Source organism: Schistocerca cancellata, chromosome 1, assembly GCF_023864275.1.
Source record: "Schistocerca cancellata isolate TAMUIC-IGC-003103 chromosome 1, iqSchCanc2.1, whole genome shotgun sequence".
Lineage (NCBI taxonomy): Eukaryota > Metazoa > Arthropoda > Insecta > Orthoptera > Acrididae > Schistocerca > Schistocerca cancellata.
In genome coordinates, this window is record NC_064626.1 from 187,749,890 (window position 1) to 187,765,599 (window position 15,710).

Genomic DNA, 15,710 nt, shown 5'->3' on the forward strand with positions numbered 1-15,710 from the left:
AATCCGACATTCATATCAGGGTGGTATAATAACTGAGCATTTATCAGTTGATCCTTAATTTCACAAAAAGCCTTTTCACAATCATTAGACCATTGCCATGGTATACCTTTCCTCAGGAGCCGGTTTAGTGCTTCAGAGTTCATTGCTTGAGTTTTAATAAATCGACAAAAAAATGAAGCCAAGCCTATAAAGCCTTTCAGTTGTCTTCTGTTTCTTGGAGTTGGAAACTTTTTTATCGCACTAATCTTCGCTTCTGTTGGAAGAATGCCTTTTGCATTAATCATATGTCCTAAAAATTTAATTCTCTGAAGAGAAAATTGGGATTTTTTTAGATTTACAGTTATACCAGTTTGTTTGAACACAGCAAAAATCCTCCTAATAAGTTGTACATGTTCCTCCCAAGTTTTAGAGGCAATTAATAGATCGTCCACAAAAGTTGTTATTCGACTACGTAGTTCTGGTCCTAGGGCATAGTCCAACGCAGAAATAAAAACTCCAGAGCTGATATTGACACCAAACGGAACGACCTTGAACTGATAGCTTCTCCCTCCATATATAAAAGCAGTATATTTTCTTGAGTCCTTGTCTAACTGGACTTGCCAGAACGAACTTCTCAAATCAATACTGGTTAAATAGGATACATCTTGAAATTTCTGTATTAACCCATCGATGCTCTCCGGATGTGTGCGCACAGGTACTATAATTTTGTTTATTTCCCTTGCATCTAATACCAATCAAACTTTTCCTCCTGGCATTGGTACAACAAGCAACGGAGAACAATATGGGCTGTTCGACGGTTCAATAAGATTCCAGTTTAACATTTTTTGTATCTCTTCCTGAACTGGTTGTTTTAATCGCCAGGAAATGGGACAGTGTGTGCGGTAAAATGTCTTATGGGGCTTAATCTGTAATGTACAAACATATCCTCTAATAATTCCGGGCTTTTCATCGAAAACTGACTCATATTCTGTTAATATATTGAATAATTGTTCCCTCTGACTACCCGTTAGGCAATCTGACTCAGCAATCTTCTGTTCGACTGTTTGTGTGAAATCCTCTACTTGAATTGACTTGATCGGTAGTCGGTACATATTATTATTTTCAGCACAAATCAACTGCACAGCAGCACCACGGAAATTTCGCTCATACACTGCCTCCTTTCTCAGTAAGATCAGTGTAACAAATTGATCTTCGATTTTAAAATGCACCTTTCCTTCTACCAAGTCCAACTTGCAATTGCAAGCTTGCAAAGTTCCAATGCCAAGAATACAATCTACTAACAACTTTTCCTCTACAAGGAATATGCATTGTTTAGCTACATTTCCCAATTTTATCTCTATAAGCGTTTGTATCTTGACGTTCCGGGATTTTGCTCCCACTGCACCTATAACTCGGCAATTTTGTACTGGTAGGACATGGATTTTCTTAATTTTACTAATTCTGCGAAACAAAGTTCCGTATACTACTTCTGTTGATGAAGCTGTGTCCAATACAACATTGGTTAAAATTCCTCCCACTTCTGTGATGATCTCAGACACAGGAACCCTTTTACCTTCGACTACACAGGCCTCTAAGTCTCTCGTCAATTCATTTGTCATTAATTCGCCTTCATTATATCTCAACATTGCCACGGAATTAATTTCGTTTAAAACAGGTATGCCTCTTTTGTATTTTCCGGCCGACTTGACGGAGCATAAAGTGGCCCTCTTCAGTTTAAATGTCGATTATTATTTCCTCTTGAATCATCTACTACTTCTGTTATGACTGGTTGTTGTTGATGACTGGTTGTGTTATTTGCTTCAAATCGAGGGTCAGAATTTCTGTACGCATTATTATTATTTGAAATCTGCTGGTTCTGATAATCCCTTGCATTTCCAAACATTGGGTTGTATCTGCGACCTGTTCGATTGTCTCTGAATCTGCCCCTCGCAGCACTGTTATTGAAATTTCCATTTCCGTTACAATTGTTTCCGTTGAATCTCTGACTATTCCTAGTATAATAATTATTAAATCCGTTTCCGTTCCGGTTTGCGTTTGGCGCCTCAATCGCTCTCCTCTGCATAACCGGTTGTGTTGGCAGATGTTCATCTTCCTCGATCATATCTATAGTGTCAACCGTAGTCATGAAAGAGTCAAGGTCATGCTCATTAATATACAGCATTCTATTTATGATGCTGGCCGGAAGTCGAGATTTTAATATGCCAATCACGTCTTGTAGAGGCATAGGCTTATCCCAATACCGCGATTTGTTTATATATTTCTCAAAGTATTTCTTTAAAGACCCACGTGAAAAGGAAAAAGGTTCCGGGTATAATACCTCCTGCTTTAAACGTTCTTGTACTCCTTCTGACCAGTATTTGGATAAAAATGCTCGTTCAAAATCTTCATATGTGTCCCAAGTTTATATCATATCAGATGCCCATATAGCTCCTGACCCCTGAATGTAACAGGTCACGAAACTAACCTTTTGCCACTCACTCCAATTTTTCGGCAATACTCCCCTAAAACTTCTTATAAACACTACGGGATGAGCATTTTTCTTGTCTGGGTTGTAGATCTGGAATTGACGTTTCAGCATTTTCTCCTCTGTATTGCTTTTACAATTACAGTCATTATGACTACCCTCATAGTGTTGTGATTGATGTTGATTCCAAAAACGAGTGGACTACCCTCATAGTGTTGTGATTGATGTTGATTCCAAAAACGAGTGTGTGCATTAATGTAGCTGTCTGTACTTGATCGGTTAAATAATGTGGCTTCATCGAGATAGATATAGGGATCTCTCAATCCGCCAAGTTGTTCTCTGACTTCTCGAAAACCCTTATTAAAAAAATATTCTTTGTCTGAACAAATGCTTTGCCTTTCCAAACTTAGCTGCGAGAATTTTCCCGCGAGAATGTTTACCTTATGATCAACCTCGTCTTGTCTCTTCTTTATGTTATTTATGGATTTATCCAAATTTTGGATGTCCTTCGGGATCTTGTCTTGTGATTGTCTCAAATCCTGCATATCTGCTGACATATCATTTACTAGTTACTTTAATTCATCTTGAACTTCAACTAACACCGGAATTACCGCCATAGAACATTGCATCTGTTCTTGTGCTTGAACTATCTGTGGGATTGACTCGACCTGTTCTTTTATAATATCAAGCTTAGTAGCAACATAATCGGTTAGCTCTAGGCGTACCTTCTTCGCATTTTCATTAAACTGCTGATTGACTTGCTCAATTTGAGCAGCTAATTTTAATTCTGTCTTTTCATTCTGAATTTTCAATTCTTACGCAGTTTTATTTAATTTATCATCAAGTTTCTGGAAACTCTCTACTAATTTATTATTTAATTCCGCTTGATTAGCATCTGATTTCTCCTGGACTTTCACTGGATTGGCTGCTAATTGTTCATTCATTTCCCTTTTAGTCTCTATTTGCGCTTAAGTTAATTCCCTTTTAGTCTCTATTTGCGCTTTAGTTAAGTCTGTTACATTTTTGGCTAACGGTGTTAACTGCTGGATGATTACAGTCAATGGGTTTATTTCGTCCTGCTCAGATGATATTGAAACACTTAAGCTTTGTTGTGGGGCCTGACTAATGCTGCCGCTAGGCACTACTTCAGTTAAGCTAGCGTCTAATGTTTCACTAACCTCAGAAACAGCTGAGGGCTGTTGTGATTCGCTCTGCTGTTGCATTGCCATTTTATAAGCCGCCCTAGTAAGAACCATTAATACACAGAACAACAAATATATAAAGTCACTCGCATCTGAGTTAATAAAGTCACTGACCTAAATTTTGCATAATACTAACTTATAATAAACACTTCCTATCTAAAGTATAACCCAACAGTCAATCAATCTGATTCAAATCGATAGACATTTAAATAGTTATGAAATGATAATTAAATTGACACCCTACCTGCAAGCAGGCGTTGACACGCTTCATTGGGGACATGTTGAAAATGTGTGCCCCGACCGGGACTCGAACCCAGGATCTCCTGCTTACATGGCAGACGCTCTATCCATCTGAGCCACCGCGGACACAGAGGATAGTGCGTCTGCAGGGACTTATCCCTTGCACGCCCCCCGTGCGATCCATATTCCCAACATGTCCACAACACTACATTCGTAGTGCGCCTAATAGATGTTTGCCCATCATACTCATTACTCGTGGCAGATTAATCTACCAAGTCCCGTACGAGTTCAGGCATAGCGTGTGCGTTCGCGGTGGCTCAGATGAATAGAGCGTCTGCCATGTAAGCAGGAGATCCTGGGTTCGAGTCCCGGTCGGGGCACACATTTTCAACATGTCCCCAATGAAGTGTATCAACGCCTGCTTGCAGCTAGGGTGTCAATTTAATTATCATTTCATTTCTAGCAAAGCTGCATGGTCATCGCCGGTAACTGTTCTTTCGGGAACAGATACTACCGTCATATATAGTTAAAAATATGGGTTCCCGGCCTTTGACCTTCTTGTGCGAACGCACATGCTGTGCCTGAACTCGTACGGGACTTGGTAGATTAATCTGCCACGAGTAATGAGTATGATGGGCAAACATCTATTAGGCGCACTACGAATGTAGTGTTGTAGATATGTTGGGAATGTGGATCTCACGGGGGGCGTGCAAGGGATAAGTCCCTGCAGACGCACTATCCTCTGTGCCCGCGGTGGCTCAGATGGATAGAGCGTCTGCCATGTGAGCAGGAGATCCCGGGTTCGAGTCCCGGTCGGGGCACACATTTTCAACATGTCCCCAATGAAGCGTATCAACGCCTGCTTGCAGCTAGGGTGTCAATTTAATTATAATTTCATTTCTAGCAAAACTGCATGGTCATCGACGGTAACTGTTCTTTCGGGAACAGATACTACCGTCGTATATAGTTAAAAATATGGGTTCCCGGCCTTTGACCTTCTTGTGCCACCGCGAACGCACACGCTATGCCTGAACTCGTACGGGACTTGGTAGATTAATCTGCCACGAGTAATGAGTATGATGGGCAAACATCTATTAGGCGCACTACGAATGTAGTGTTGTGGATATGTTGGGAATGTGGATCTCACGGGGGACGTGCAAGGGATAAGTCCCTGCAGGCGCACTATCCTCTGTGCCCGCGGTGGCTCAGATGGATAGAGCGTCTGCCATGTAAGCAGCAGATCCAGGGTTCGAGTCCCGGTCATGGCACACGTTTTCAACATGTCCCCAATGAAGTGTATCAACGCCTGCCTGCAGCTAGGGTGTCAATTTAATTATTTCATTTCTAGCAAAGCTGCATGGTCATCGACGGTAACTGTTCTTTCGGGAACAGATACTACCGTCATATATAGCTATTTAAATAAATATTCTAAATTTCTATCTTAAAAAATTTAATTGTATATTGTTTAGCCTGAACGACGTTCTCGTAAGTTGTGGCGAAATTGTGACTTCTGGAACAGGCCTCGTCTTCTTTTCTCTTGTGCACATGCAACATAAAATTCACACAATGTTTAAGTAAAGCTCAAAAATGTGTACTGTCACAGTGAAGCCAAATTTAATGTTTTTTTTTGTGTGATCTAAAATTTAAAAACCTCTCTCACACCGGTCTGATTTAGCTTCACTTATCAGGATAGTAAAAAAATGTATATGTTAAGGGAATTTTCGTTCACAAAGCAGGCTTATCACATTCACACATTTCAATACTGTTCTATCCTTATTAAATTGAGCTTAACTTAAATTCCATAAGGTAGTGAAGCCATTTCGAAGTCTCGGTGCGATGAAAATTGTCAGTCGATCTCCTGAAAACATTTGTAATAATTACTAACTTTCGGTGATCACATGGGGAAGACCGGAGATCTGCTGGTAAGACCGTGTTAGCCTATTTATTTGAAGTAACTGGATATCTTGAGCATACAAAACGGCAGGTTCGTCCAGTGTAAATCAGACGTTTCCCACTGATCCAGTGCAACACAGCGTAGTAAGCAGACACTGTCAATAATAATCAGTTCAATAATACGCGAACACACTTACTTTAGTTTAGTTCATGTATTAAATTCCTTCTCATACAGAATCTCATCAAGATGGCGACTAGCTCAACAATACATACATATACATCCTCCTTCTTTCACGAATAATCGGCAAGAATCCCTTCATTCTTTTCATAAGAGAAAACATAGATAGCAGAGCAGCTATTCCATGGAGTAAATGGACGCTCCAAGGAATAATTGTGCTTGAAACTACTTTGCATTGATAATCGGTAAGATAAGAAGAGATATTTCGAGATATATACTGAGTTATATAATTTATAAAATTTCTGAAAATATCGCGGAGAGACCGCTGCAAGAGACATTACAAGCACTCGGCTGCTGCAGTCACAGGTTCTAATACTGCCTCGGGCATGTACGTGTGTGTTGCCCTTAGGTTAGTTAGGTTTAAGTAGTTCTAAGTCTAGGGAACTGATGACCTCAGACGTTAAGTCCCATAGTGCTCAGAGCCATTTGAACCCCTTCCTTGCACTCTTTTTAGACGATTAACCAGTAACGCAGGCCCTGCTAATTATCTCTGTTGCCAGTGAGGTGCTATGTTCTCTAAATCATTTTAATAAGAAAAGTAAGGGTGTTTATTTTTGAGCCGCCAACGTGCGGCGATCTTGGTATCCTTTATTTTAAATCTATCCCATTTATTGGTGTGTTGAGCCTTGGGTTTAAGTGCCTTGTATAGTAGTCGTCACCGTAATAGTAAATTGGATAATTTACTTCTCATGTGTTCAGTTGATTTTGGTAACAAACTTACGTTTAATTATATACAATTTCGTTAACTCACCACCTTAACACTCCACAATCACATCCCTACTACCTCTGACGTACATTACTTGGCTTAACTTCAATCTTCATTCATTCTTTTGAGCTGAAATTAGGCCGCGCGGGATTAGCAGCAGGATCTTAGGCGCTGCAGGCATGGACTGTGCGGCTGGTCCCGGCGGAGGTTCGAGTCCTCCCTGGGGCATGGGTGTGTGTATTTGTCCTTAGGATAATTTAGGTTAAGTAGTGTGTAAGCTTAGGGACTGATGATCTTAGCAGTTAAGTCCCATAAGATTTCACACACATTTGAACATTTTTGAGCTGAAAATAAGGCAGTTATTTCAACAGACGTATACGTCCATATACTTTTACTTAACTTTATGAAATAGTGTACAATCACAGCAGTAATATTCATGTTGTTACTTATGATGTTAATTTTAAGAGTTTCCGTGAACATATTGATCAGTAGAGTAGAGGAGAACACGTGGTAAAAGTGCTTCTCTGAGATGAGATGAACAGGTTGCCACAATTCGTGTTGGGGGGCGGGGGACGGGGGGGGGGGGGTATGAAACCACTCAAAAGAATGATGACTAAAATAAAAAATAGTACATCCTTAAGCTTAACTAATTATTATGACATTCCACTCTCAGAAGCTGCAGGCTGAAGTAATTTACTGAAGGACATACATTTGTTGTTGTTGTGGTCTTCAGTCCTGAGACTGGTTTGATGCAGCTCTCCATGCTACTCTATCCTGTGCAAGCTTCTTCATCTCCCAGTATCTACTGCAACCTACATCCTTCTGAATCTGCTTAGTGTATTCATCTCTTGGTCTCCCTCTTCGATTTTTACCCTCCACACTGCCCTCCAATGCTAAATTTGTGATCCCTTGATGCCTCAAAACATGTCCTACCAACCGATCCCTTCTTCTAGTCAAGTTGTGCCACAAACTTCTCTTCTCCCCAATCCTATTCAATACCTCCTCATTAGTTACGTGATCTACCCACCTTATCTTCAGCATTCTTCTGTAGCACCACATTTCGAAAGCTTCTATTCTCTTCTTGTCCAAACTAGTTATCGTCCATGTTTCACTTCCATACATGGCTACACTCCATACAAATACTTTCAGAAACGACTTCCTGACACCTAAATCTATGCTCGATGTTAACAAATTCCTCTTCTTGAGAAACGCTTTCCTTGCCATTGCCAGTCTACATTTTATATCCTCTCTACTTCGACCATCATCAGTTATTTTACTCCCTAAATAGCAAAACTCCTTTACTACTTTAAGTGTCTCATTTCCTAATCTAATTCCCTCAGCATCACCCGACTTAATTTGACTACATTCCATTATCCTCGTTTTGCTTTTGTTGATGTTCATCTTATATCCTCCTTTCAAGACACTGTCCATTCCGTTCAACTGCTCTTCCAAGTCCTTTGCTGTCTCTGACAGAATTACAATGTCATCGGCGAACCTCAAAGTTTTTACTTCTTCTCCATGAATTTTAATACCTACTCCGAATTTTTCTTTTGTTTCCTTTACTGCTTGCTCAATATACAGATTGAATAACATCGGGGAGAGGCTACAACCCTGTCTTACTCCTTTCCCAACCACTGCTTCCCTTTCATGCCCCTCGACTCTTATAACTGCCATCTGGTTTCTGTACAAACTGTAAATAGCCTTTCGCTCCCTGTATTTTACCCATGCCACCTTCAGAATTTGAAAGAGGGTATTCCAGTTAACATTGTCAAAAGCTTTCTCTAAGTCTACAAATGCTAGAAACGTAGGTTTGCCTTTCCTTAATCTTTCTTCTAAGATAACTCGTAAGGTCAGTATTGCCTCACGTGTTCCAACATTTCTACGGAATCCAAACTGATCTTCCCCGAGGTCGGCTTCTACCAGTTTTTCCATTCGTCTGTAAAGAATTCGCGTAAGTATTTTGCAGCTGTGACTTATTAAACTGATAGTTCGGTAATTTTCACATCTGTCAACACCTGCTTTCTTTGGGATTGGAATTATTATATTCTTCTTGAAATCTGAGGGTATTTCGCCTGTCTCATACATCGTGCTCACCAGATGGTAGAGTTTTTTCATGACTGGCTCTCCCGAGGCCATCAGTAGTTCAAATGGAATGTTGTCTACTCCCGGGGCCTTGTTTCGACTCAGGTCTTTCAGTGCTCTGTCAAACTCTTCACGCAGTATCTTATCTCCCATTTCATCTTCATCTACATCCTCTTCCATTTCCATAATATTGTCCTCAAGTGCATCGCCCTTGTATAAACGCTCTATATACTCCTTCCACCTTTCTGCCTTCCCTTCTTTGCTTAGAACTGGGTTGCCATCTGAGCTCTTGATATTCATACAAGTGGTTCTCTTCTCTCCAAAGGTCTCTTTAATTTTCCTGTAGGCAGTATCTATCTTACCCCTAGTGAGACAAGCCTCTACATCCTTGCATTTGTCCTCTAGCCATCCCTGCTTAGCCATTTTGCACTTCCTGTCGATATCATTTTTGAGACGTTTGTATTCCTTTTTGCCTGCTTCATTTACTGCATTTTTATATTTTCTCCTTTCATCAATTAAATTCAATATTTCTTCTGTTACCCAAGGATTTCTATTAGCCCTCGTCTTTTTACCTACTTGATCCGCTGCTGCCTTCACTACTTCATCCCTCAGAGCTACCCATTCTTCTTCTACTGTATTTCTTTCCCCCATTCCTGTCAATTGTTCCCTTATGCTCTCCCTGAAACTCTGTACAACCTCTGGTTCTTTCAGTTTATCCAGGTCCCATCTCCTTAAATTCCCACCTTTTTGCAGTTTCTTCAGTTTCAATCTGCAGTTCATAACCAATAGATTGTGGTCAGAATCTACATCTGCCCCAGGAAATGTCTTACAATTTAAAACCTGGTTCCTAAATCTCTGTCTTACCATTATATAATCTATCTGATACCTTTTAGTATCTCCAGGATTCTTCCAGGTATACAACCTTCTTTTATGATTCTTGAACCAAGTGTTGGCTATGATTAAGTTATGCTCTGTGCAAAATTCTACAAGGCGGCTTCCTCTTTCATTCCTTCCCCCCAATCCATATTCACCTACTATGTTTCCTTCTCTCCCTTTTCCTACTGACGAATTCCAGTCACCCATGACTATTAAACTTTCGTCTCCCTTCACTACCTGAATAATTTCTTTTATCTCGTCATACATTTCATCTATTTCTTCATCGTCTGCAGAGGTAGTTGGCATATAATCTTGTACTACTGTAGTAGGCATGGGCTTTGTGTCTATCTTGGCCACCATAATGCGTTCACTATGCTGTTTGTAGTAGCTAACCCGCACTCCTATTTTTTTATTCATTATTAAACCTACTCCTGCATTACCCCTATTTGATTTTGTATTTATAACCCTGTAATCACCTGACCAAAAGTCTTGTTCCTCCTGCCACCGAACTTCACTAATTCCCACTATATCTAACTTTAACCTATCCATTTCCCTTTTTAAATTTTCTAACCTACCTGCCCGATTAAGTGATCTGACATTCCACGCTCCGATCCGTAGAACGCCAGTTTTCTTTCTCCTGATAACGACGTCCTCCTGAGTAGTCCCCGCCCGGAGATCCGAATGGGGGACTATTTTACCTCCGGAATATTTTACCCAAGAGGACGCCATCATCATTTAATCATACAGTAGAGCTGCATGTCGTCGGGAAAAATTACGGCCGTAGTTTCCCCTTGCTTTCAGCTGTTCGCAGTACCAGCACAGCAAGGCCGTTTTGGTTAATGTTACAAGGCAAGATCAGTCAATCATCCAGACTGTTGCCCCTGCAACTACTGAAAAGGCTGCTGCCCCTCTTCAGGAACCACATGTTTGTCTTGCCTCTCAACAGATACCCCTCCGTTGTGGTTGCACCTACGGTACGGCCATCTGTATCGCTGAGGCACGCAAGCCTCCCCACCAACGGCAAGGTCCATGGTTCATGGGGGGGGACATACATTTACTGGACATATATTAAATTTCTCTCTCACTTCAGCAGACATTTATTTGTGTAAGTGCTGGTAGCCCAGTTCAGCGATGTCATTTTAATCGTCTCTGTCCTCATTGGCATCAGGTCGATTGCCACCATCTTCGTAATCAGACCCATCCTCAAAAAGAGGAAATTCACTGATATATGATGATACATGGTGGGGCAAATACAAGTGGCCCGGACGAGCGTATACGATGGATCATGAATGTATGCTTGTAAACACACCCCAGGACGCACATACCACGTGTACGCCCGCCACGTGATCCACCCCGGCTCAGAGCGTAGTGCGGGCTGTTTCGGTATTAATTGAGCACTGCAAAGGGGGCAATGGTACTCACAGTGAAGCAGCGGGAGTTCGTTGTGGAAGTTACGTGACAACAAAGTTGTGGAAACGGCGTCGTCAGTTGTTTGTTGAAGAGTTTAATAGTGTCAAATTGCCAGCAAAGGGTGCAGCGGAACATTTAGGAGGAGACTGCAGAAATTCCAGCCGTCCAGGTTCGATCCGCCTTAAACAACTAGCTGACCACGGCCCAAAAGTGCCAGGGGATGATTGGTCGCCGCTTTCAAACAGCTGTAACGGCTATGTTAGCACTGTATTTCTTTTTCTCTGCAGTTTTTCTTTGTAGCCCGGTACTCTGTTCTCCGGGCCACTTTCATTTGCCCCACCTTGTACATCTCCTGTGTCCAGTGATCATGAATAGCGACGAAATCCGTTCGTTCACCAACCACACTTAGTAACTCATTCCTTTACCTCCGTTGACCTCAGGCTCTGGAAATTGTCCTTGATGACTGGACGTAGGTGACTTTTCCAGTTAAGTCAAAATATTTCTCGAAGCAACTGCTCACTGTAGTGAATGAGATTCAACACACAAGATGTGTACAATAAAGTGACAGACTTTGCTGGATCATCTGTAGGATCATGACAGGCCATTCGAGATCTATGTTGCGTACTTTTATATGTTCAAAACTGTAAAATTTTGAATAATATCCTGATCAAAGGGCTTGCAGCGCGAAGCACCAAAAGAACCGTTTGACGCTCATTATAGTGGCGTTGCAGCGTGACGGAGCTTGGTTAAAGAAAAAAGAACACCTTATTTACTATTTTTCCATCAAATACTAACAACCACTCGGTCGATACTGTCCTTGTCAACCAGGTACTGCGAGAATGAGATTTTCACTCTGCTGCGGAGTGTGCGCTGATATGAAACTTCCTGGCAGATTAAAACTGTGTGCCGGACCGAGACTCGAACTCGGGACCTTTGTCTTTCGCGGGCAAGTGCTCTACCACACAGTTTTAATCTGCCTGGAAGTTTCAGGTACTGCGGTTTGAATACCACTTTAAGTTCAGTTTACTTAGGACCCTTAAAGCATTTACGTTGATCGGGTTGCCTCGTGATTCATTTATAAGAGTGACGCACATTGACCCATGATACGTGTTTGAAATGAACGCGTCGTCCTAGACTGTGCAGCCTGGTTGGGGTGAAACGCCTGAAACAACGAAAAATTCACACCGTTGCGTGTACAATGCACAACACAATTAAAGGATCAGTTTTTTCGAAACTCCGTAATAGTCACTCGTTGCGACGCAGAAGTTTTAATTCTGACTCACAGGTGCCAAAAACTTCTCTGTGTAATAGCGCCAACGCGCGGTGCCCTTCGATGTCACACGGGGACTCAGTGACGCTTCAAACAGTAAGGTGTCGACATAAGCAAAAGAAAAAGGCTTCAGAAGTTCCTGTGACGTGTAAAGTGGGTTAATGAAGTACATTGCCACCAAAATTTCACCAAAATTCTGCCCAGAGTCACCGTGGAAATGTCACACTAAGGGATGATAGTCACACCCTCTCTTAGCCACATTCCAGCTGTTCCTTTGACGTCTACGCGATGATTGTCAGTACCGGGACAGCCAATGCTGACATCGCGTTATTTTATTATTGCTGGCGGAGGAAAACGTTCCACTCATACCAGCTCGCTGAATCGACTGGAAAATGGGGTGGCAGAAAGGGTCTCAGTGGAACTATCCCTTTTCCTTGTGGCGTTGACTCCCATACGTTTTGCGACAGTTCGTAGCGTCATGAGCAGCAGGACGACGTTCTTGACAACCTTTAACACTGCTCAAACCCCCGGACGAAACAACTCCTCTAAGGACGGCAGAGGAGCACCGGCACAAAGGACATTCCAAGTCGAGAGTAATTTACTAGTACCAGACATAGGCCTGAATTTGAGGAAGAAATTTCTACGTATATACCTTTGGAGTACAGCGTTGTATGGCAGTGGAACATGGACTGTGGGAAAACAGATGAATTGGAAAAATCAGGAGGACTGGTAACAAGAACTGAGAAGATTCCCCGCCGAATGCAGGAAAGGAATATGTGGAAAGAAGTGGCATGAAGAAGGGACAAGATGACTGGACATCAAACATCAAGGAATAACTTCCACTTGACGAAATTTGAACGCGATACGAAGCGACCAAGGGTGCTTATGCTTTTCCAGCCTTCTTGTTTCGCACTCTCCTGTGGTGCAATCATGTAGGCTGCGACGTTGGCACAAGCGTCAATAAAACGACGAAGGTTACCTCTAAGATCTCCTAGTTGGGAAGTACCCTCGGTGCTATAAAATATTATCTCTGTAGAGACAAGCAGTGACGAAAGTCCTGCCGTCTCCAGAGGAAAGTTGTAGGCACCTTTGAGCCACTTTTTGTAACTCTACCTCGCGGTGGGAGACTATTACAGCTTTTGGAAAAAGTGATCCTTTAATTGTGCAGCGCAGTGTAGACAGTACTACTCAAGAAGAGACGGTCATTTTGACTATAGTTGCTGCGTTGTACACTAGTTTATTAATGAGTAATGTGGACACACAAACGCGATTTATCAGCCGTAATGTTTTTTTTTCTTTCTTTTTTTGCTACAGCTTTTAAAATGCTAACAAATGTACAGAGGAGAACGAGTGCTGTCAGTATAGTGTATAAGGATACCGTTCATCTACAAGCAAATTTCAAATAAAACAAGGAAAAAGCAATAATTATTTAATTAAATGCCTGTAAAATACAAACAACAACTGTCATGACACCTCCTGGCAGACTAAAACCGTGTGCCCGACCGAGACTCGAACTCGGGACCTTTGCCTTTCGCGGGCAAGTGCTCTACCAACTGAGCTACCGAAGCACGACTCACGCCCGGTCCCACAGCTTTACTTCTGCCAGTATCTCGTCTCCTACCTTCCAAACTTTACGGAAGCTCTTCTGCGAACCTTGCAGAACTAGCACTCCTGAAAGAAAGGATATTGCGGAGACATGGCTTAGCCACAGCCTGGGAGATGTTTCCAGAATGAGATTTTCACTCTGCAGCGGAGTGTGCGCTGATATGAAACCTCCTCCCGAGTTCGAGTCTCGGTCGGGCACACGGTTTTAGTCTGCCAGGAGGTTTCATATCAGCGCACACTCCGCTGCAGAGTGAAAATCTCATTCTGGAAACATCCCCCAGGCTGTGGCTAAGCCATGTCTCCGCAATATCCTTTCTTTCAGGAGTGCTAGTTCTGCAAGGTTCGCAGAAGAGCTTCTGTAAAGTTTGGAAGGTAGGAGACGAGATACTGGCAGAAGTAAAGCTGTGGGACCGGGCGTGAGTCGTGCTTCGGTAGCTCAGTTGGTAGAGCACTTGCCCGCGAAAGGCAAAGGTCCCGAGTTCGAGCCTCGGTCGGGCACACGGTTTTAGTCTGCCAGGAGGTTTCATATCAGCGCACACTCCGCTGCAGAGTGAAAATCTCATTCCGGAAACATCCCCCAGGCTGTGGCTAAGCCATGTCTCCGCAATATCCTTTCTTTCAGGAGTGCTAGTTCTGCAAGGTTCGCAGAAGAGCTTCTGTAAAGTTTGGAAGGTAGGAGACGAGATACTGGCAGAAGTAAAGCTGTGGGACCGGGCGTGAGTCGTGCTTCGGTAGCTCAGTTGGTAGAGCACTTGCCCGCGAAAGGCAAAGGTCCCGAGTTCGAGTCTCGGTCGGGCACACGGTTTTAGTCTGCCAGGAGGTTTCATATCAGCGCACACTCCGCTGCAGAGTGAAAATCTCATTCTGGAAACTACAACTGTCATAGTTAATGCACGTGACGGTTGAACTAATGCTATGTAGATGTGTATATGGCATTCGGCATATTACTTTTGGGTATGTGGAAGCTTACTAATGAATTGTAATTAGCCTATGGCAGTGATAGACTACTGACACACAGATATGAATTTCAATTTTTGTACGCGAATGTGTACTGGTAGACTGAAATCGGTGGTAAATAAAGTTGTCTAATTGAGCAGGTTACTGTGTTAGTCGCAATGTCTTTCCTGAAATGCAGATTACGAGGATACGTGAGTAACTTGAATAAAAAACTAGTACCAACTAAGCAGGAAGTAAACTAAACTTTTCTATATGAAATGCGAGCTGGCTTTTACGCCGCCTGCTGAACGGGTTCCGCGTTATTCATGGTGTGACCCTGTCGCGCGCTGACACTTGTTTGCGTCACGCAATCGGAAAGGTACGGTCGATGGCATTTGCCGCCCCATCTCGAATCAGTAAACGCTGTTTCGCCTGCAGGACCGATAATTGCCTCTTTCAATCAGGCGAGCCACTAGTCTAATATTCATGGAAATTTGTCGGACCCACACCAGCAAGTTAATTGGCTTCAAGGAGCAGCTTTCACGGCATAAATGGATTAAAGGTGCGCTGCTGAAAAGGTAAACGATGATGGCAGAACGATTCAGTCCAAGTGCGTAGCTGTTTCACGTTTTACAAAATAAATTGCTCCCGCAATCACGAAACCAGTGACATGTAACCCACACGCAGTATGGTCGCTGTGTATCGCCCCATCAGCACAGACACTTTCATAAGCGCCCTGGCGATAAATCACAGACTCATTCATTTCTGTGCACCAAAGGACTCGCAGA

General features: G+C 42.5%; 2 non-coding genes across 2 annotated transcripts; one reads left to right on the forward strand and one right to left on the reverse strand.

The window, feature by feature from the left end:
* Positions 1-3,958: 3,958 nt before the first annotated feature.
* On the reverse strand, positions 3,959-4,033 carry Trnat-ugu (transfer RNA threonine (anticodon UGU)). The gene has a single exon. It is a non-coding gene; the product is annotated as a tRNA-Thr (tRNA).
* Positions 4,034-4,652: 619 nt separating this feature from the next.
* Trnat-ugu (transfer RNA threonine (anticodon UGU)) lies at positions 4,653-4,727 on the forward strand. The gene has a single exon. It is a non-coding gene; the product is annotated as a tRNA-Thr (tRNA).
* Positions 4,728-15,710: the final 10,983 nt, after the last annotated feature.